The sequence below is a fragment of the Nicotiana sylvestris genome, chromosome 2, assembly GCF_000393655.2.
Source record: "Nicotiana sylvestris chromosome 2, ASM39365v2, whole genome shotgun sequence".
NCBI lineage: Eukaryota > Viridiplantae > Streptophyta > Magnoliopsida > Solanales > Solanaceae > Nicotiana > Nicotiana sylvestris.
Genome location: NC_091058.1, coordinates 125,522,078 through 125,545,300, shown reverse-complemented (window position 1 = coordinate 125,545,300; position 23,223 = coordinate 125,522,078).

Below are 23,223 nucleotides of genomic sequence, written 5' to 3'. Positions count from 1 at the left end.
TGTAAGAACAAAAAATTAAGGCTGATACAAATAAATAATGGGCTAGGCCCAAATGCTCCAGTTGTTGTGTTGGCCCAATATTCAGGTAACTCCAACAAGTTTTGTAAGGGGAAGAAAAAATTTCATCCAAAAACTACGGTAAACTAATTTTTGGGAACTTGAAAAATTTTAAATTTTCCCTCCAAAATATGATCATATTTCATAAACAAATAATATTTTTTATTTTATTTTTATTTTTTTAAATGAAGCCAAAATCTATGGTCAGACAGGACTTCATATATTGTCGTGGAATGGCTTTTTCAATATCTCCATAGAGATAAAAAATTTTGCTATCACATTATCATGCTTATAGTTATAGCAAGATAAAATATTCACAAATTGCACTTAGGATGTGGTATTTAGGATCAAGAATTGTATATGCTTTAAAGGATTTAAATCCTTCAGGGATTGTCATATAAGTTAGGTCATATAAATAGACTTTAGACACATATCAAGCTTTCATGTCTTGCTAGACATATAAAATGGATAAAAGTGATTGCACACACCATCGACTTTATATTTTCAAGTGTTTGAACTGCAAGTCAAAAACTACATGTCTTTCATATGAAACCAATTCTACTTGAATTGGTTCTCTAGACTAAAGATCCTCATATATATTTCGGAAAAGGTCCAAATTATACCATGTACTATGAAAAAAGGTTTAAATATACCCCTCGTTATACTTTTGGTCCAAATATACCCCTGTTGTTATACTATTGATTCAAACATACTCCTCTTCCGTTAAGTTTATCCAAGGTGGACATCTAATCCTATGTGGCATTGACATGTGATGAGGTGGATACCACGTGATATACCACCTCAGCGCCCCTAACTTAACGGATTCCACGTATTCAGTTGGGTCCCATCCCACCGGAAAATCACATTCAGGAAAAAGATGTTGCCAATGGTGTGACTAGGAGGTTAGAATTCTCCCTTTGTGAAGTTTTTTCGGCGAGTTCGACTGAGGTGGCTGAAATTGCACTACATGAAGCTGAAAGAATATTATCAGTCTGTCGTGAAAGATATAATGGAAAGTGATGGAGCATTGGACGCTTTCCAACAACACCTACTATTGGAAACCTCTTTCGTTGTTCCTGTACTGGCCTTTCCTTCAATATTTTTCCCAATCACCATGGCACTTGAAATTTCAGATAACAAGATTGATTCCATACTAAATTAGGGTACAAGTTACGAGAAGGGATTATGTAGTCACAATAAGATTGATTATTTATGGTGCATAATGCACATCGAGGTGAATTGTTTATGGTGGATGTAATTGTGACAATGGTGGCGGAGGGAAAATAAATTTTAGTGGTGAAAAAAAGAAGGGCTAAAATGGGTTAGGGGCGCTGAGGTGGCATGCCACATGGAATCCACCTCATCAAATATCAGTGTCACGTAGGATTGGATGTCCACCTTGGACAAACTTAACGGAAGATGGGTATATTTGAACTAATAGTATAACGATACTGGTATATTTGGACCAAAAGTATAACGAGGGGCATATTTAAACCTTTTCTCATAGTACAAGAGTATATTTGGACCTTTTCCGTATATGTTTAGCGTTATCATAAACGTAATCGACGAAAATTTGATATCAATTCCAACCTCCCTTTTTCATAAAGACATAATATAGATATCTCTTCATTCATATTTTTAGGTACCTGAACCTCTCTTGAGATTTTATGAAGTGTTATGTCATGTGATTTTCTAGATCACTTGCCTATTTATTATAATAATTTCGATAATTTGCTCATAATTTTTATTAAGAATTTTATTTGGTACCGATTTGTCTATCCGCTTCAGGCGCACCATAGACTTTATCCTTCTAAGACTTATTCTAATAGGAACATTTGTAGTGAGAATATAGTTACCTTCTTTGGGTCGGCAAATGTGTTTGCATGCTTTGCAATATATTGTAGATGAATTCTCTTTTTATGAACTTCAAGTTCATACTGTCTTATTCGAGGATCTGGATGTACAAATGATAATTTATTCTATGTTACTTTTTCTTAGATATTTATCTTGTCTCCCCCTCATGTTAGAAAAACGAACTTGCTTCCTCAACTTTGAAAATCCACTTTTGTGAGTTATAGTGTTAATCAAAATATACACCGCACGTAAATAATAATAAGATGGTTTTGGTTCCTATACTTGAACCATTTGTGAGGGAAGAATGTAATATACTTTGATATATAACATATATCAAGCAGATATAGATAACTTTGTTCTCATAAATAATAGTTTAGCTATTAAGCGAAGGTGTAACAATCCGGCAGTCATTTTCAGTATTGTAGCCCCGTTCCCCTATTTATTGACTATTCTATGTTCTTTTATAGTTATGTGACTTGCTGGGGTGGTTGGTTTAGTTTCGGGTGAGTGGAGTTAATTGGGACACTTAGTCGTAAAGTTGAAAACTTAAGTTAAAAGAGTTGACCGGAGTTTCGTATTGTGATTTTGGACTTAGAAGTATGTCCAAAAGTTGATTTGGAGTTCCGTAGGTTGATTTGGTACTTTTTGGCGAAAGTTGAAAGTTTATAGGTTTGACCGATGGTTGATTTTATCGATATCGGGCTCAAATTATAATTCTGGGAGTTGGTATAGATCCATTGTGTCATTTGGAACTTGCACACAAAATTTGAGCTCATTCGGAGTTGGTTTATTATGATTTGGCATTAGTTTAGAAGTTGAATGTTTATTGATTCAATAAGCTTGAAATGAGATGCAATTCATAGATTTGATGTTGTTTGATGTGATTTAAGGTCTCGAATAGGTTCGTGTTATGTTTTGGGACTTGATGGTATATTTGGATGGAGTCTCGGGAGCCCCGGGTGTGATTCGGATTAAATTCGAATCCATTTTGGACTTAGGAAGACTGCTGAAGAAATCTGAGTTTTGGCGTTATCCCACCTGCGGTGGGCTTGGCCGCAAGTGCGGCTGGAGATCGTAGAAGCAAAGGGAGGCTGGCTAGTGGAAAGTCGCAGGTGCAGACAACTGGCCTCGGGAACACACACGCAGAAGCGTTGACTAGTCTGCAGAAGCAGAATTTGGGCGAGCATTGAGGGATCACAGGTGTGGTTGATGGTCGCAGAAGCGCGTAGGGTATCCGCATGAGCGGAAGTGCAGGTACGCCTTTTGTCTGCAAAAGCAAAAATTGCTTAGCTAAGTGGAAGACGCATCTGCGATGAAATTTCCACAGGTGCAGAGTCGTAGATGTGACAGTTAGCCTTCAGAAGCAGAAAATGCTGGGCAAAATGGCTTATTCAAGGGTTTTATTTCATTCACCACATTTTTAGTTAGAGATCTCGGTTTTGGGCGATTTTGGAGGGAATTTTCAAGGATTGGATCGGGATAAGTGTTCTTGACTCATATTTGTTTATTATTCATGATTCCATCATGTTTTTATCATTTAATTAGTGATTTGAGTTGGAGAAATTGGGAGATTTTGTAAAAACTTTCATATACCATAAATTGGGAGTTTGAAGGTCGATTTGAGGTCAAAATTGGATAATTTTAATATGGTTAGGCTCATATTGGAATGGGTGTTCATATTTTGTAAGTTTGGTTGGGTTCCGAGGTACGAATCCGGGGTTGACTTTTTGAGTTGACTTTTTGATTTTCATTAAAGATTGAAACTTTATTATCCGGAATTGCTTCATATATAAATGTAAGGATCACACGGTGGTATAAGGAAAGGTTGTGATATTGAAATGTGAAATGTGGATATGAGGTGGTACCTCGGTTGTGATTCTTGTTGTACATTTTGTGTTAAAGAGGCTTGTTGCTGGAACAGTTTTGTTATCTCTTTATTTGCCTTACTCGTATTTGCCCGTATTGATTTATTGATATTCTTATCACGTGTTCGCTCTTTGTTGCTTTACAACTTTAAAATTTTGTTGTTAGCTACATTATTGAGCTGCCTTATTGTCATCTATTTCCTCGTCTCCCGTTTTTTGGCTATACTATACCTTGTTGTGATGACCCAAAAGGTCATCACTTATTTTAAAAATAAATTATGTGTTCCAAGACCTTAAAAACCTCTTTCTGCATCACCTCGATTTGCATGTGCAGTCCGGGTTCATAGCCGGAAAGCCATTATGTGAAAATCTGTGAAAATGGTGAATTTTGACTTTAAAATGAATTTAAGTTGACTTCGATCAATATTGTGGGTAAACGGACCCAGAACCATGATTTGACCGTCCCGGAGGATCCGTAAGAAAATATGGAACTTGGGCGTATGCCCAGAATCAAATTCCGAGGTCCCAAGCCTGAGAAATGAATTTTTAAAGAAAAATTATTTTCTAGAATGTATTTATGAGTTTTGGAAATGAAATGTGTTTGAAACCATTGGTATCGGGCCCGTATTTTGGTTCCGGAGCCCGGTACAGGTCTTATATGTGATTTAAGATGAGTATGTGAAATTTGGTAAGAAACGGACTTGAAACGACGTGAATCGAACCGTATTTGAGAAAATTGAAAATTTTGAAGTTCTCAGGAAATTTCATAATTTTGATGCTAAATTCACAGTTGTCGATGTTATTTTGGTGATTTGAATGCACAAGCTAGTCCGTATGATGTTTTTAGATGGGTGTACATGTTTGGTTTGGAGCCCCGAGGGCTCGGGTGAGTTTTGGATAGGCCGCAGAGTAGAATTGGACTTGGAAAAATTGCAGACTTTAGTTGTTATATTGCAGGTCTGCATTGCAAATGCGAGGGCTGAGTTGCAAATGCGAAACAACCCAGGCCAGCCCTTCCTCGCAAATGCAAGATTTTTCTTCGCAAATGCGAGTCTCCCCATTTGGGCCTGTCATCGCAAATGCGACAGGCTATTCGCAATTCCGACTTTGCAAATGTGAAAGTTGTTTCGCAAATGCGAGCTTAGCAGAGCCTGGGTTTGCAATTGCGAACCTTGATCGCAATTGCGATACCTGCAACCTGTAAGTTCATAACTTAGACGTATTTTCAACCATTTTCACATCTTCTCAATATATAAACTCTCTTGGGCGATTTTCCAAAGAAAACTTCATCTCCAAATCAATTGTAAGTCGTTTCTAACTAGTTTTCTTCAATCTTTAACATCTTTTCACATGATTTCAACTCAAAATCAATGATTTTCATGAGGAAAATTGAGTGTTTTGGGTAGAACCTAGGTGTTTCAAAAATTGGGGATTTGGACCTCGATTTGAGGTCCGATTTCAAAATAAATTATATATTTGGGTTCGTGGGGAAATGGGTAGTCAGGTTTTGGTTCGAACCTTGGGTTTTGACCATGTGGGCCCGGGGGCGATTTTTGACTTTTTGGGTAAAACTTTGGAAAACTTATTTTCATGCATTAGAATTGATTCATTTAGCATTTATTGATGTAATTAAGTAACTTGTGGCTAGATACGAGCAAATTGGTGGTTGAATCAAGGGGTAAAGCGATAGTTGAGACTTGAATTGTGTTCGTGGCATCGAGGTAAGTGTTTGGTCTAACCTTAGCTTGAGGGATTAGGAGTCGTGTCTTATTTTCTACGTGTTAATTGTGGAGTATGACGTATAGGCATGGTGACGAGTATCTATACACCGGTGTCAAGCATGCCCGTGAGTCTTGTATTGTACTTGTTATGACTCCGTTGTGGTTTATTGCGCTTCATATGAGGATTATCATAATTGTTCCCTTGACGGGATGCTATTATCATTATTGTTCCCTTGTCGGATGTTATTATCATAATTGTTCCCTTACCGGGATATTATTATCATTATTGTTCCCTTGCCGGGATGTTCATTTTGATATTATTATTCCCTTGTCGGGACCCTTTTTTGATTGGTGTTGATAAAAAAAATGGGAGCGGGTTGCACGCCTGCAACGGTAATATAGGAAATGGGAGCGGGTTGCACGTCTGTAATGGTAATATAAAAAAATGGGAGCGGGTTGCACGCCTGCAACGGTAATATAAGAAATAGGAGCAGGTTGCACGCCTGCAACGGTATCATATGAAATGGGTTCGGGTTGCACGCCTGCAACGGTATTACGTGTGTACCTGTTTCTTCTATTTCCTTATTTTTGCTGGTAATTGATTTATGCCATTCCTTATGTTTATCTACTGTCGTTTTGTTGTTACCTGCTACTCCCCGTAGCATGTTTCCCCTACCCAATTTTAATTGTAATTATCTACTTCTATTTCTACTATATATGATTTAACTATACAGGTTTATTTGGTAGTCTGGTCCTAGCCTCGTCACTACTTCGCCGAGGTTAGGCTAGGCACTTACCAACACATGGGGTCGGTTGTGCTGATACTACACTCTGCACTATGTGCAGATATTGATACCGGAGCGCTTGGACCGCAGTGAGGGTGTTGTCTTCAGTCCACACAGGCGACCCGAGGTAGTCCTGCAGACGTCCATGAGCCTTGGCGTCACCTCATATATTTCCTTTTTCTGTTTTTACTTATTCAGAGACAGACATATGTATTTCATTCAGACTTTGTTTGTAGTGTTCTTAGACAGCTTGTGAAGTTGTGACTCCAGTTCTGGGTAGTCTTGTTTAAACAGTTGTATTTGATATACTCAATAGTTTTATTATTTTTCTTCCGCTTGACTTAAATTTTGTTGTCTTTATATTATTGCTAAAGGACTAAAATGGGAAAAATGGTAAATTGATCAAGTAGTTAGCTTGCCTAGCTCACATTAGTAGGCGCCATCACGACTCCTGAGGGTAGGAAATCTGGGTCATGACAAGTTGGTATCAGAGCTCTAGGTTACATGGGTCTCACAGTTCACAAACAAGCTTAGTAGAGTCTGAGTGATCGGTACGAAGACGTCTGTATTTATCCCCCAAAAGCTACAGAGTTAGGAAAAACTTCAAATTTATTCCTTCTTGTCGTGCAGTTTGGGTTTCTCAATGCTAATTGAATTTCTACTCTGTTCTTTCACAGATGGCGAGAAAATGCGCTTCCTCATCCACCGATCAGCAGCCCGAGCCCCCTGCAGCAACTCCTACGAGGGGCAGAGGGCAAGGCCGAGGTAGAGGCAAAGCTCAGCCCAGAGTAGCAAAACCAGCGGCGGAGCCTCAGGTTGACTTTGATGATGAGGTTCCAGTATAGACAGTTCTGGTGGGCCCAGCTCAGGTCCCAGATGGGTTTATTACTACCTCAGTACTCTAGGATGTTCTGGTCCGTCTAGTGGGCCTTATGGAGAGTGTCACCCGGGCAGGCTTACTTCCTGTAGCACCAGCTATCTCTCAGGATGGAGGAGGAGCCCAAACTCCTGCTACACGCACCCCGGAGTAGATGGCTCCCCAGTTTCAGACTCTAGTAGCTCAGCCAGTTGGAGTAATTCAGCCGGGTGTGGTAGCCCAAACCGGTGATGGAGCAGTTATGTCTGCCTATGCTTTATGGAGATTGGACATATTTACCAAGCTCTTCATTACTACTTTCAGCAGTGCATCTTCTGAGGATCCCCAGGATTATCTAGACAACTGTCATGAGGTTCTCAGGAACATGGGGATAGTGGAGACCAATGAGGTCTATTTTTCTACTTTTCGCTTGTCTGGTTCTGCCTAGACTTGGTGGAGAGATTATTGCTTGGCTAGACCAGTCGGATCACCAGCTTTGACTTAGGAGTAGTTTACTCAGCTATTTCTGGAGAAGTTTCTCCCTGTCACTCAGAGAGAGGCCTATCAGAGACAGTTTGAGCGTCTCCAGCAGGGTTCTATGATCGTTACTCAGTATGAGACCAGATTCATCGACTTGGCTCGTCATGTTCTTATCATACTTTCCACCAAGAGAGAGAGGGTGAGGAGGTTCATTGAGGGCCTTATCCAGCCTATTTGACTTCATATGGCCAAGGAGACGGGGAGTGAGATTTCTTTTCATGAGGCGGCCAATGTGGCTAGGAGAGTTGAGATGGTTCTATCGCAGGGAGGTGGTCAGGGGTCTGACAAAAGGCCTCGTCATTCAGGTAGATTCAGTGGCGCCTCATCTGGAGGTAGAGATTCTTTTGGTAGAGGCCATCCTCCTAGGCCTTTTCAGTTAGCACTTCAGGTTTCTCACGGTGCTTCAGGTGGTTGTGGTTCTCATATGCAGTATTTTGATCAGCAGGCCTATAGTGCACCGCCGCTTCAGAGTTTTCAGGGTCGTCAGCCCCAACAGCCGAGGGCTTGTTTTACTTGTGGAGACACGAGGCACATTGCTAGGTATTGCCCTCGAGCATCTCTCAGCATCAGGGTTCCCGTGCCATGGTTCATGCACCGAGTGTTCCACAACCCGCCCGGCCAGCTAGATGTGGGGGTAGAGGTACTAGAGGTGGAGGTAGAGGTATTAGAGGTGGAGCTTAGGCCGTTAGAGGTGGAGGCCAACCAGCAGCAGGCCGCCCTAGAGATTTAGTTCAAGGTGGTAGGGCCCAGCCCCAATGTTATGCTCTTCCAGTCAGGCCCGAGGCTGAGGCTTCCGATGTAGTTATCACAGGTACTGTTCTAGTTTGTAGCAGAGATGATTCAGTTTTATTTGATCCGAGATCTACATACTCCTATGTGTCGTCTTATTGTACACTGTATCTGGTCATGCTTAGTGATTCTTTGAGTGCTCCTGTTTATGTGTCTACACCTGTGGGTGATTCTATTATGGTAGATCGAGCCCAACGTTCATGTATAGTTGTGATTGGGGGTCTTGAGACTCATGTAGATTTGCTTTTGCTGGACATGGTGGATTTAGACGTTATATTGGGGATGGTCTAGTTATCACCTTACCATGCTATCTTAGACTGTCATGCCAAGACTATGACCTTAGCCTTGCCGGGTTTACCTCATTTAGAGTGGAGAGGGACTCCTTGTCATTTTACCCGTAGTGTTATCTCATATATGAAGGCTCGACATATGGTCAAGAAGGGGTGTTTGGCCTATTTGGCCTATGTTCGTGATTCTAGTGTTGAGGTCCCTTCTATTGATTTTGTGCCTGTTGTCCGTGAGTTTCCGGAGGTGTTTCCTTCAGACCTGTCAGGCATGCCACCAGACAGGGATATTGACTTCTACATTGATTTGGCTCCGGGCACCCAGCCCATTTCTATCTCGCCGTATTGTATGGCCCCGCCTGAGTTGAAAGAGTTGAAGGAGAAGTTGCAAGACTTGCTTGAAAAAGCTTTCATTAGACCTAGTATTTCGCCTTGGGGTGCGTCGGTGTTGTTTGTTAAGAAGAAGGACGGATCGATGAGAACGTGTATTGATTACCGACAGTTGAACAAGGTCACAATCAAGAATAAGTATCCATTGCCAAGAATTGATGATTTGTTTGATCAGCTTCAGGGTGCCAAGATATTTTTGAAGATTGACTTGAGATCTGGCTACCATCAGTTGAGAATTAAGGCATCCGATGTACCTAAGACCGCTTTCCGCACTCGGTAAGGGCATTATGAGTTCTTGGTGATGTCATTCGGGTTGACAAATGCCCCAACAACTTTTATGGACTTGATGAACCGAGTGTTCAGGCCTTGGATTCGTTCGTGATAGTCTTCATTGATGATATTTTGATCTATTCCTACAGCTGGAAGGAGCATGAGCAGCATCTTAGGGTGGTTCTTCATACTTTGATAGATAGTCAGTGGTACGCCAAGTTTTTGAAGTGCGAGTTCTGGTTGAGTTCAGTTGCATTCCTAGGTCATGTCGTATCAGCAAAGGGTATTCAGGTAGATCCAAAGAAGATAGAGGCAGTCAAGAACTGGCCTAGACCAACATCAGCTACAGAGATTCGGAGTTTCTTGGGATTGGCGGGCTACTATCGTCGGTTTGTGGAGGGGTTTTCATCTATCGTAACCCCGATGACTAGGTTGACCCAGAAGGATGCCTAGTTCAGGTGGTCATACGAGTGTGAGGCGAGCTTTCAGAAGCTCAAGACAGCTTTGAGTAAGGCGCCGGTGTTGGTTTTGCCCACAGGTTCAGAGCCTTATACAGTTTATTGTGATGCATCTCGTATTGGACTTGGTGCAGTGTTGATGCAGGATGACAAGGTCATTTCCTATGCTTCGCGGTGTTGAAGATTCATGAGAAGAACTATCTGGTTCATGATTTGGAGTTGGCAGCCGTTGCTCACGCGTTGAAGATTTGGAGGCATTATCTGTATGGCGTGGCATGTGAGGTGTTCACGGATCACAAGAGTCTACAGTATTTGTTCAAGCAGAAGGAGCTAAATTTGAGGCAGAGAAGGTGGTTGGAGCTATTAAAGGACTATGATATCACTATCTTATATCATCCGGGAAAGGCCAATGTGGTGGTCGATGCTTTGAGTAGGAAGTCAGCCAGTATGGGCAGTTTTGCTTATATTCCGGTCGGTGAGAGACCGTTTGCTTTTGATGTCCAGGCTTTGGCTAATCAGTTCGTAAGGTTGGATGTTTCTGAGTGCAGTCGTGTGTTAGCTTTGCACAATCGCTCGTTCTTATTTACTAGAGCGTATCCGAGATCGGCAGTATGATGATCCTCATTTGTGTGTCCTCAGAGACACGGTGCAGAATGGAGGTGCCAAGCAGGTTCCCTTAGGAGATGATGGAGTTTTGATATTGCAGGGTCGAGTTTGTGTGCCTAATGTGGATGGACTCCGAGAGTTAATTTTAGAGGAGGCCTATAGTTCTCGGTACTCTATTCATCCGGGTGTCGCGAAGATGAACCAGGATTTGTGGTAGTATTATTGGTGGAGGAGGATGAAGAAGGATATCGTTGCGTATGTGGCTCGGTGTTTGAATTGCCAGTAGGTTAAGTACGAGCATTAGAGACCTGGTGGTTTGTTTGAGAGGATTGAGATTCCCAAGTGGAAGTGGGAGAGGATCACTATGGATTTTGTTGTTGGACTCCCACAGACTCGGAGGAAGTGCGACGCAGTGTGGGTCATTGTTGATGGGGGTACCAAGTCAGCGCATTTCATTCATATGGCAGTCTCCTATTCATCCGAGAGGTTAGCTGAGATCTATATCCGGGAGATTGTTCGTCTTCATGGTGTGCCCATGTCTATCATTTCGGACCGAGGTACGCAGTTTACCTCACGTTTCTGGAGGGCAGTTCAACGAGAGTTGGGCACACATGTTGAGTTGAGCACAACGTTTCATCCTCAGACGGACGGGCAGTCCGAGCGGACTATTCAGATTTTGGAGGATATGCTCCAAGCTTATGTCATTGACTTTGGAGGCTCGTAGGATCAGTTTTTGCCTTTAGCATAGTTTGCCTACAACAACAGCTACCAGTCGAGTATCCAGATGGCTCCCTATGAGGCTTTGTATGCTAGGTGGTGTCGGTCGCCAGTTGGATAGTTTGAGCCGGGAGAGGCTCGCTTGTTTGGTACGGATCTAGTACAGATGCCTTGGACAAAGTCAGAATTATTTAGGAGGCTTCGTACAGCTCAGTCCAAGCAAAAGAGTTATGCTGATCGTAAGGTTCGTGATTTGGCTTTCATGGTTGGTGAGCGGGTATTGCTTCGAGTGTCACCTATGAAGGGCGTGATGAGATTTGGGAAGAAGGGCAAGCTTAGCCCTAGGTTCATTGGCCCGTTTGAGATTCTTGATCAAGTGGAAGAGGTGGATTACAGACTTGTGTTGCCACCGAGCTTATCAGCCGTGCATCTAGTGTTTCATGTGTCCATGCTTCGAAAGTATCACGACAATCCATTCCATGTGTTAGATTTTAGCACTATCCCGTTGGACAAGGACTTGTTTTACAAGGAGGAGTCGGTAGCTATTCTATACCGGCAGGTTTGTTAGTTGAGATCGAAGAGTTTTCCTTCTGTTCGTATTCAGTGGAGAGGTCATCCTGCTGAGGCATCGACCTGGGAGTCCGAGCCCGATATGCGGAGCCGTTGTCCCTATCTTTTTCCCGACTCAGGTACTTCCTTCTTTTGTCCGTTCGAGGACGAACAGTTGTTTTAAAGATGGAAAATGTCACTTGTTTTAAAAATAAATTATGTGTTTTGAGGCCTTAAAAACCTCTTTCTGTATCACCTCGATTTGCGTGTGCAACCCGGGTGCATAGCCGGAAAGCCATTATGTGAAAATCTGTGAAAATGGTGAATTTTGACTTTAAAATGAATTTAAGTTGACTTCGGTCAACATTGTGGGTAAAAGGACCTGAAACCGTGATTTGACGATCCCGGAGGGTCCATGAAAAATATGGGACTTGGGCGTATGCTCGGAATCGAATTCTAAGATCCCAATCCCGAGAAGTAATTTTATAAAGAAAAAATGTTTTCTGGAATTTATTTATGAGTTTTGGAAATGAAATGTGTTTGAAACCATTGGTATCGGGCTCGTATTTTGGTTCTGGTGCCCGGTATAGGTCTTATATGTGATTTAAGATGAGTCTGTGAAATTTGATAAGAAACGGACTTGAAACGACGTGAATCGGACCGTATTTGAGAAAATTGGAAAATTTGAAGTTCTTAGGAAATTTCATGATTTTGATGCTAAATTCATAGTTGTTGATGTTATTTTGGTGATTTGAATGCACGAACGAGTCTGTATGATATTTTTAGATGGTGTGCATGTTTGGATTGGAGCCCCGAGGACTCGGGTGAGTTTTGGATAGGCCGCAGAGTAGAGTTGGACTTGGAAAAATTTGCGAAGCCTAGCTCACAAATGCGAGGGATGAGTCGCAAATGCGAAACAGTCCAGGCCAGCCCTTCCTCTCTAATGCGAGATTTTTCTTCGCAAATGCAATGCTCCCCATTTGGGCATGTCATCGCAAATGCGAAAGTTGCTTCGCAAATGCAAGCTTAGCAGAGCCTGGGAGGGTTCGCAATGCGATGCCTGCAACCTGTAAGTTCATAACTTAGACGCATTTTCAACTATTATTTACATCTTCTCAAAACATAAACTCTCTTGGGCGATTTTCCAAAGAAAACTTCTTCTCCAAATCAATTTTAAGTCGTTTCTAACTAGTTTTCTTCAATCTTCAATATCTTTTCACATGATTTCAACTCAAAATCAATGATTTCATGGGAAAATTGGGTATTTTGGGTAGAACCTAGGTTTTTCAAAAATTGGGGATTTGGACCTTGATTTGACGTCCGATTTCAAAATAAATTATATATTTGGGTTCGTGGAGAAATGGGTAGTCGGGTTTTGGTTCGAACCTCGGGTTTTGACCATATGGGCGCGGGAGCACCCACATTTGCGAAAGTTGCTTCGCAAATGTGAGCTTAGCAGAGCCTGGGAGGGTTCGCAATTGCGATGCCTGCAACCTGTAAGTTCATAACTTAGATGCATTTTCAACCATTTTTTACATCTTCTCAAAACATAAACTCTCTTGGGCGATTTTCCAAAGAAAACTTCTTCTCGAAATCAATTTTAAGTCGTTTCTAACTAGTTTTCTTCAATCTTTAACATCTTTTCACATGATTTCAATTCAAAATCAATGATTTTCACGGGGAAATTGGGTATTTTGGGTAGAACCTAGGTTTTTCAAAAATTGGGGATTTGGACCTTGATTTGAGGTCCGATTTTAAAATAAATTATATATTTGGGTTTGTGGAGAAATGGGTAGTCGGGTTTTGACCATGTGAGCGCGGGGGCAATTTTTGACTTTTTGGGTAAAACTTTGGAAAACTTATTTTCATGCATTAGAATTGATTCATTTAGCATTTATTGAAGTAATTAAGTAACTTGTGGCTAGATACGAGCGAATTGGTAGTGGAATCAAGGGGTAAAGCGATAGTTGAGACTTGAATTATGTTCGTGACATCGGGGTAAGTGTTTGGTCTAACCTTAGCTTGAGGGATTAGGAGTCGTGTCATATTTGCTACGTGTTAATTATGGAGTACGACGTATAGGCATGGTGACGAGTATTTATACGTCGGTGTCAAGCATGCCCGTGAGTGTTGTATTGTACTTGTTATGACTCCATTGTGGTTTATTGCGCTTCATATGAGGATTATCATAATTGTTCCCTTGCCGGGATATTATTATCATTATTGTTCCCTTATCGGGATGTTATTATCATAATTGTTCCCTTGCCGGGATATTATTATCATTATTGTTCCCTTGTCGGGATGTTATTGTTCCTTTGCCGGGATATTTGTTTTGATATTATTGTTCCCTTGTCGGGACCCTTTTATGATTGGTGTTGATAAAAGAAATGGGAGCGGGTTGCACGCCTGCAATGGTAATATTAGAAATGGGAGCGGGTTGCTCGCCTGCAACGGTAATATAGGAAATAGGAGCGGGTTGCACGCCTGCAACGGTAATATAAGAAATGGGAGCGGGTTGCACGCCTGCAACAGTAATATAAGAAATGGGAGCGGGTTGCATGCCTGCAACGGTAGTATGTGAAATAGGAGCGGGTTGCACGCCTGCAACGATAATATAAGAAATGGGAGCGGGTTGCACGCCTGCAACGGTATCATATGAAATGGGTTCGGGTTGCACGCATGTAACGGTATTACGTGTGTACCTGTTTCTTCTATATCCTTATTTTTGCTGGTAATTGATTTATGGCATTCCTTATGTTTCTCTACTGTCGTTTTGTTGTTACCTGCTACTCCCCGCAGCATGTGTTCTCCTGCCCAATTTTAATTGTAATTATCTGCTTCTATTTGCGCTGTATATGATTTAACTGCACATGTTTATTTGGTAGTCTGGTCCTAGCCTCGTCACTACTCGAGGTTAGGCTAGGCACTTACCAGCACATGGGGTCGGTTGTGCTGATACTACACTCTGCACTATGTGCAGATACTGATACCGGAGTGCTTGGACCGCAGTGAGGGTGTTGTCTTCAGTCCACACATGCGACCCGAGGTAGTCCTGCAGACGTCCGCATGCCTTGGCGTCTCCTCCTATCTTTCCTCTTTCTATTCTTACTTGTTCAGCGACAGACGTATGTATTTCATTCAGACTTTGTTTATAGTGTTCTTAGACTGTCTGTGAAGTTGTAACTCCAGTTTTTGGTAGTCTTGTTTAAACAGTTGTATTGGATATACTCAATAGTTTTATTGTTTTTATTCTGCTTGACTTAAATTCCGCTGTCTTTAAATTATTGCTCATAATTGCTTAAAGATTAAAATGGGAAAAGGGTAAATTGAACAAGTAGTTGGCTTGCCTAGCTCACATTAGTAGGCGTCATCACGACTCACGAGGATGGGTAATTCGGGTCGTGACACTTGTTCAGTTCTCTTATCCTAGCAGGTGTCTTGACCTGGCCTCATCACTACTCTACCGAGATTAAGCTTAATACTGGTACTGTTGTGGTGTACTCATACTACGCTTTTGCACATTTTTGTGCAGATCCAGGTACTTCAGCTCAGGCTAGGCACCGGTGATTTGACCATACATCTCGGAGACTTCAAGGTATACCTGCTTGGCGCTTGCAGGTCTCGGAGTCACTTTTTGTCCTTACTTTTACTACTATTTACTCTTTATTTAGACAGTGTTGTACTAGGGATTCCAGTATATTTTTATAGAGATTATGACTCGGTTCTACCGGTTTTGAAAATTTTGTTACAGATGTTCCGTATTTGGAGTTATTATGAGTTTTATCAAATTATTTTATTGTTTTAGTTTGTTATTTCTGTCAAGGTATCAATGAATGTTAGGTTTACCTAGTCTTTGAGACTAGGTGTCATCACGACATCCTAAGGTGAAAAATTGGGGTAGTGACAGAAGGCACTCAAAAAATAATTTTGCTAAACCAACTGTGATGTAAACCAACTTATCAAGATGATATGTCTTAAATAGAAAATCTAGAAATTATGCTCTAAATTAAATTATTGAGCAAGTTACCTCGCAAATACCAGGTTGCGGGTTAATAATAATCGTACATGTAACCATCTCATAGATACATCTTATGCGGTATACATGACAGGTCAATGAGTCCATATTCACCTTTGATATTTTCAGCATTCATGAGATTCAATCCTAATTTTAGTTGGTCTAGTAATTAATGAGAACAAGCAACATAAGAGATTTTTGTAAGGAATTTTCTAGCTCTTTAAATTTTACCCATGTGAATTCTCTTTTATTTTTGCACATCATACGTAAATTAACATGGCTAAACCAATTATGCCAACTGGATAAATTATCAATATTGATAAACTTCAGGTTTACACTATGATATATGTAATTATCCATAAACTCCAAGTTTATTATGATAAGAGTTTTTATATAAATAAATTTCTACTTTATTGTGGTATTTTTGTGTAGTACAAACTGGAGAATAAAACGGGTAGCTTTTCACATACATATTAACCCGCTACAAGTTGTAATAATAGAAAATATTAAATCTTTCATATATTTATAGTCTTAATATAACCAACCACTTTTGCGAATACTTTAGAAACTCAATAAATTTCTTTGAGACTTACTACGACGCAATACTTTTGTAATGACCCAAATTTTCGTTCTAAGAATTAGCATTCCGTTCAGCGGCTTAAGACCTCAAGAAGCTTCAGAATGTGTATTATGATCGATTTTGGTTTTCGAATTATTCAAGACTTAATTGAAAGAACAATACATTCTTGTTTTGGAAGCTTAAATGAAAAGAGTTGACCAGAGTTTAACTTTTGTGCAAACGACCCCGGAATAGAACTTTGATGGTTCCAATAGCTCTCACGATTATTTCGGACTTAGACACATGATCAGAATTGGAGTTAGAAGTCCGTAGAGCAATTCGGCACATTTTGGCGAGATTACAAAGTTGACGTATTCAAATTGTATTATTCTGTATACAAACGAGGACTGATAAAATGATGGATATCAATTGGATATGATAATAAGTGTACGGTATATATTATAAGTGATATGGGGTTTAACGAATGTCCTAAGTCTAAGTCAAGTTGGAAAATTTCATAATAGACTAAATTTGCAAATGAGAACGCACAAGACCTTACTTTGGACAAGCATATATACATTGTATATAACTAATTGTGTGATTAATAACCTATCAAATTAAAGCTCTTTGAGTCTAGTTCTAACGCTTCAAACCGTTCGTCATTCTGACACTCCTACCAGAGGTTATGACCAAATTACCAAAGCAGCGCAGAAATTTGTACTACCGCGCCGCCACATGCGGCGCATGGCGCGCCGCGCCAGTAGGAATTTCCAGAATGGTCCGAAATTTCATTTCTAGACATATTTTGAATTGACGCCCCGCACCCTGTGGCGCCCCACGCGTCACGGCAGCACAAAAACGGGTTTTTAAGACCTGAACCCCATTTCATTTAACTCGTTTGGGGTTGAGTATTTTTGGATTTTCTGGTGCTTTTAGAGAGAGGGAAGAGCAGTTTTAGAGAGAAGAAGAAGCTCAAGTACCGTGTTCATCAAAAATCTTGTCCAAACCTTGAAATCCCTCAAGTTTTTCATCTAAGAGGTAAGAATTCTTTTTTTTCTCAACTCTTCAATTTCGAAATCTAACTAGAAATGGGTAATTAGTAAGATGATTCATGGATATTTGAGTGTTAGTTATACATGCTTGTAACAATAAGGTTATGGGAAGATTGTTGAGTTCAAATAGGTAAAGATTGGGTTAAAAATGGTAGAAATCTTCAAAAACTTTAATTTAGGATTTGAAGGTCCATTTGATATCAGAATTCGATAATTTTTGGTATGGTTGAACTCGTGTCGGAATGGGTTGTCGGATTTTATGAGTTTCGTCGGATTCCAAGATGTGGACCCCATGGGCAATTTTGAGCTAAATTTTGGATTTTATTTGGAAAATGTGTAAATTCATATGGAATTAATTCGTACGATTTACATTGAGTATATTAAATTGTTTATGACTAGATTTGAGGATTTCGGACACTAATGTGCGATGCAAAGGTGTGATGGAAGCTTGAATTGGTTGCAAAGCGAGGTAAGTGTTCGGTTTAACCTTAGCTTGAGGGATTAAGAGTTGAGTCATATTTGCTACTTGCTTCTCGTTGAGTACGACGTATAGACATGGTGACGAGTATCTATACGTTGGTGTCAAGAATGCCCGTGAGTCTTATACCTTGATTAATCTGACTCCGTTTCGTATTGTATATGCTCTATATGATAATTTCTATTGAGGAATATGACTTGTGAAAGTATTATTGTTTCGATATTGTATCCCTTGCCGGGATGTTATTGTTTTGATGTTGTTTCCCTTGCCGGGATTTGATTGTTGTACTATTTTTTTCCGTGCCGGAATTTTATTGTTGAACATTATAGAGCATTGGCTCAAATTGTGAATCGAGTTGTGAAGTAAATGTGAAAAAGAGAAGAGGTTGATGATATTATCTCCCTAGCCGAGATGTTGTTGCTTTGATATTTTCTCCCTTGTCGGGACGTTATTATTCATGATATTGTTCCCTTGCCGGGATGGTTGTCTGATATTATTGTTCCCTTGCCGGGATGTTTGTTTGATATTATTGTTCCCTTGCCGGGATGTTTTTTTGATATTATTGTTCCCTTGTCGGGATGTTTGTTTTGATAGTATTGTTCCCTTGCCGGGATTCCTTGTGATTATTGTTGGCTTGTAACTGGGAGACAAGATAGATGAAATGGGAGCGGGTGGTACGCCTACCACAAGACATAATGAAATGGGAGCAGGTGGTACGCCTATCACAAGATAAATTAAATGGGAGTGGGTGGTACGCCTACCACAAGATAAATTAAATGGGAGCGGGTGCTACGCCTACCACAAGATATAATGAAATTGGAGCGGGTGGTATGCCTACCATAAGATATAATGAAATGGGAGCGGGTGGTACGCCTACCACAAGATAGATAAAATGGGAGCGGGTGGCACGCCTGCCGCAAGACATGAGAAATGGGATCGGGTTGCACGCCTGCAATAAGATGTGATTTGAAAGTGAAATCTGCCTTTGTTTTCCTTATTCTTGTTAGTGGTTGGATTTTTATTCCTATATAATGGTGATGTCGTGCACTTTCTACTGTTGTGTTTATTTGTTGTTATCAGTTCAAGTGTTTAAACTGTTTGAATTCCTTTACTGTTGTGATCCTTCGTGTTAGAACCTATAGTGTTTGCAATATCTCACTGCATTTATACATATATATACACTCCAATACTTCAAACTTCAATAATTGTTATATCTTTAATTCGATTAGTTTCTAAATTATATCCCCCTAAACCGTTTGAGGTTGTACTTTACTTAAAAAGGAATTTCTACTATGTTTTGATTTATTGATTTCTCGTATTAAAGGTAGTAATTCATTCAATATTGTACTTTAATTGAAAAGAGTATTTTCTTTATCAAATGATTTCTAAAAATAACTTCATCTCTTCTTGTTGATTTTCTATTTGGGTTGGGAGCTGTACTCTACTTTATATTAAACGAATGAGGCTCCTTGAATATTCTTAATTGTATTAGGTACGGAACCTATGAACTGAGTAACATGAAAATATTGTTGTGCAATTCGAGATAGAAATATATGGGCACAAGGTGCCAGGGAAAATATTATGGTTTTATTTAATAGCACGTGAGTTGTCCGTGCGGTTGTGATAGAAATAGGGGCACGAGATGTCGTGAAAAATATGAAAGTGGGTTGAGACCTATATTAATTATGATTATGAAATGAGGCGTCACAAGGTGACCTTTACTCGAAAGAATTATATTCGAAAGATACTTATTTGAAAGAGATTTATTTGAAGGAAATATATTCAAAGGATATTTATTGAAAAGCATATTATCTTAAAGATTATTACTTGAAGGATTTATAGGTGAAAGATTTATATTTGTAGGATTTGATTAATTGATTGCACTTGTATTTATTAATTGTTGAGCAACATTTATGGTATTCTTGTTACCTGCTTTATTTTATATCATTGTTTGATCATTGTTGCCATCATCGGTATCTGCTTCGTATTATTTTTGTACGATATATTGCACAAGTTTATTTGGTAGTCTGGTCCTAGCCTCGTCACCACTTTGCCGAGGTTAGGCTAGGCACTTACTAGCACATGGGGTCGGTTGTGCTGATACTACACTTCTGTACATTTTTTGTGTACAGATCCAGGTATTTGATCGATAGTAGTTATTCGTTGCGGTGGAGACTCAAGGTAAACCTGCTGCAGCGTTCGCAGTTCTCAGAGTCACTTTCAACTGTACTTATTTTCATTTGTTCCCTTTCTTTCGGAACAGTGATATATTTATTTTGTATAACTATTCTTAGAAAGGTTTGTGACTTGTACCACCGGTTTTGGGAATTGTAAATTGCTAAGAGTTATTGAATTTAAAGTTGGCAATTAACAATGTTATTTCAGTTAATGTCAGGCTTATCTAGTTTAGAGACTAGGTGCCATCACGACTCCTTCGGAGGGATTTTTGGGTCGTGACAAGTTGGTATCAGAGCTCTAGGTTCATAGGTGCTACAAGTCCTAAGCGAGTTTAGTAGAGTCTTGCGGATCGGTACGGAGACGTCTGTACTTATCTTCGAGAGGCTACTGAACTAGTAGGAAAAATTTCCACTTCATTCATTCCTTATCGTGCGACATTTATTCAGCTTGAAGCGTATATCTTGTGTTCTTTTACATCCACTCATGTATGGAAATTGTGCACTACACCAATGGTTTGTGATACCAAAAAAGGGTTATAAGAGAGCCAGGGTTGCTCAACCATTGTTACCACGTGTCGTTTAGAATCGAGGATATTGAAGTGCAAAGAGATCTTTCAGTTGTGCGCATGGGGGTGCATCAGATTCTGATATCTGGTTGATAAGTATGATCTTAAGAAGGCTTAATTAGTTACCTAATCATCGCAATCATGGCATGGTCACGAGGTAGATGTAGATCTGAAGATAGTTGGTAGTATTAGAGACCATGTGGTTCATATGAGATTTCTATTTAGCGAAGGGTGCGACTAGCAACCGAGACACATGAGGAAGTGAGTTTAACTGTCATGAGGATGACAAGCGCCGAGTAAATGGCTTGAGGTGTCTTATGAATGTGTCGTACGAGCGGTGAAGGTCAGTATTGTGGATCGTCATGAATGTGTCTTATGATTTCGCACCAAGTGAGGGGAGTCCACTACCAATGATCAGATTGCGGGGTCATGTGTATGCCAGTTTTGGCCTGAGATGTATTTATGTGGTATTGAAGGATTTTTCCAAAACTTATAAATGACCAAGAGTTAAGATTTGAACGGGATGATGATGAAACTTGAGATATTCCTACGTCCTTAATAATTATACATTTCAGTATCAGCGGGGTCATGGAAACATATTCAGTATACTCGTAGTGCTTAAGTTAATCACAACACCTGCGTGGGTCAGTCATTTTTTAGTGTACCAGTGGTATGGAATTTCCTGCAATGGTTATTTAAGTTATCCGGTACAGACTTAGTATGAGTAGTTGAACTGCGGATGGGTTGTTATGAAAATGGTGATACTAGGAGAAATTGTCATAGACTTGGGTAAAATATGTTCCATCAGAGCACGCGTGCCACGTACTCCTTTACAGTTACTACTCTGCTTACACTACCAATTAGGGTTAAAGGAAAAACGGGTAGATGGCACCTAAGAGGTGGAGGCCCGACCCATTGATATATTTGCTATGGCATAGCTGAGGTTGCTACACTAGATGGAGTCGTTACAAGTACAAACTCGAGTTATCATAAAGGAACAATTTTAACTTGATTCGATTATGAGTATCGAAACAAGTCCTCCTAATATGCTCTACTCATGAGTGAGCTTCGTGATCTTAAATTTACTTATGTGAATACTCATGTTGGGAGATTATATGGAGATAGTTATGTCTATCATCATGTGTCAGCCACAAAAAAAAATAATACTCCTATAATAATAGTTGTGATGTGGGTTTTGATGTGATTTCACGAAAAACTGATTTAAATTGCAAATTTTTTTTCCTATCGGTGTGAGGGTTAGTTATATGTTGTGATTTTGTTTGACGGAATTTATTTAGAAGAAAAAAGAAAGGAAATGGAAAATTTCAGTTGGCACAATGTGCATACTACTTGTGTATGGAGTTGAGGACGAGATCCTCTTACTTTTATATGATGTGAAATATTTAAACCGGGCTACAAGTTGTGGTGGATGTTATATAAGGACGAGGTCCTTGTGGTGAAAAGTTTATGTGTTTAAGTTCTCCCTTTGTGAAATTTAAAATTTGTAATATAGTACTTTTAGGGAGTCATGCCTATGAGGCTTATTTGAAAATTCTGGTATGAATATCTCTGGGCATAATTTGCCAAATTTGTATTGTGACTATTGAGTTTAGCCCACAAGATAAGTGCACAGGTGACGTTAAATGTGACTCGTTAATTCAGGTAATTAATTGCAAGGTCTTCATGCCTCGTTGTTAGAAAATGGAGGTGTGAAACAAGATTTTGTTAACATGAGGTTAATTGACAATATTGTAATCGATTATGAATAACTCTTAAGATCAGAGATGTGGTTATAGTCATACATATGATGTGTTTCATGTCCAGATAATCATTATAATATTGCAATGCTTGTAATGCGGAGATTAGCGTTATTGATAGATATATTTCGGTGCTTTGTTGGGTTGTGGATGTGTTGTTAGGAGTTGTTTGGGTGTTACTCTGATAGGTGGATAGGCCCAATTATAGGGGAAACTCTGTTGAAATTTTTGAAAAAAATTTGGGAGTTAGAAAAATTTAGGACATTGAGGTGTGCAAAGAAAAGAGGAAAGTTACATTATGTGTTTAGGAGTGGACTCTACTTCCTATTGAGGATGAATGACCCTAAGTGGGGGGAGGATGTAACAACCGTTAAGCGCTATTAGAGGTTCATGTGTGCGTGGGCATGGGTTGCTATATACAATCGAGACTAATACTGTGCGTTGATGTGAAAATTGGACCACTTTGAAGATGTTTGGATGGTAAGAAATTTCATCTTAAAGTACAAATATGAGTAAGGTAAATATCCTCAATTGAAATTGTATTGTCGGACATATTTGGAATGCGGTAATATGGGATCAACCACAAGCATATGTGTAAAAGTAGAAACATCAAATTGGAAACCTCAGAATAATCTTAGTACGTTCGAGGACGAACGTTTGTTTAACAGGTGGAGGATGTGGTGGAGGATGTAATGACCCAAATTTTCGTTCTATGAATTAACATTCCGTTCAGCGGCTTAAGACCTCAAGAAGCTTCATAATGTGCATTATGATCGATTTTGGTTTTCGAATTATTCAAGACTTAATTGAAAGAACAATACATTCTTGTTTTGGAAGCTTAAATGAAAAGAGTTGACCAGAGTTTAATTTTTGTGCAA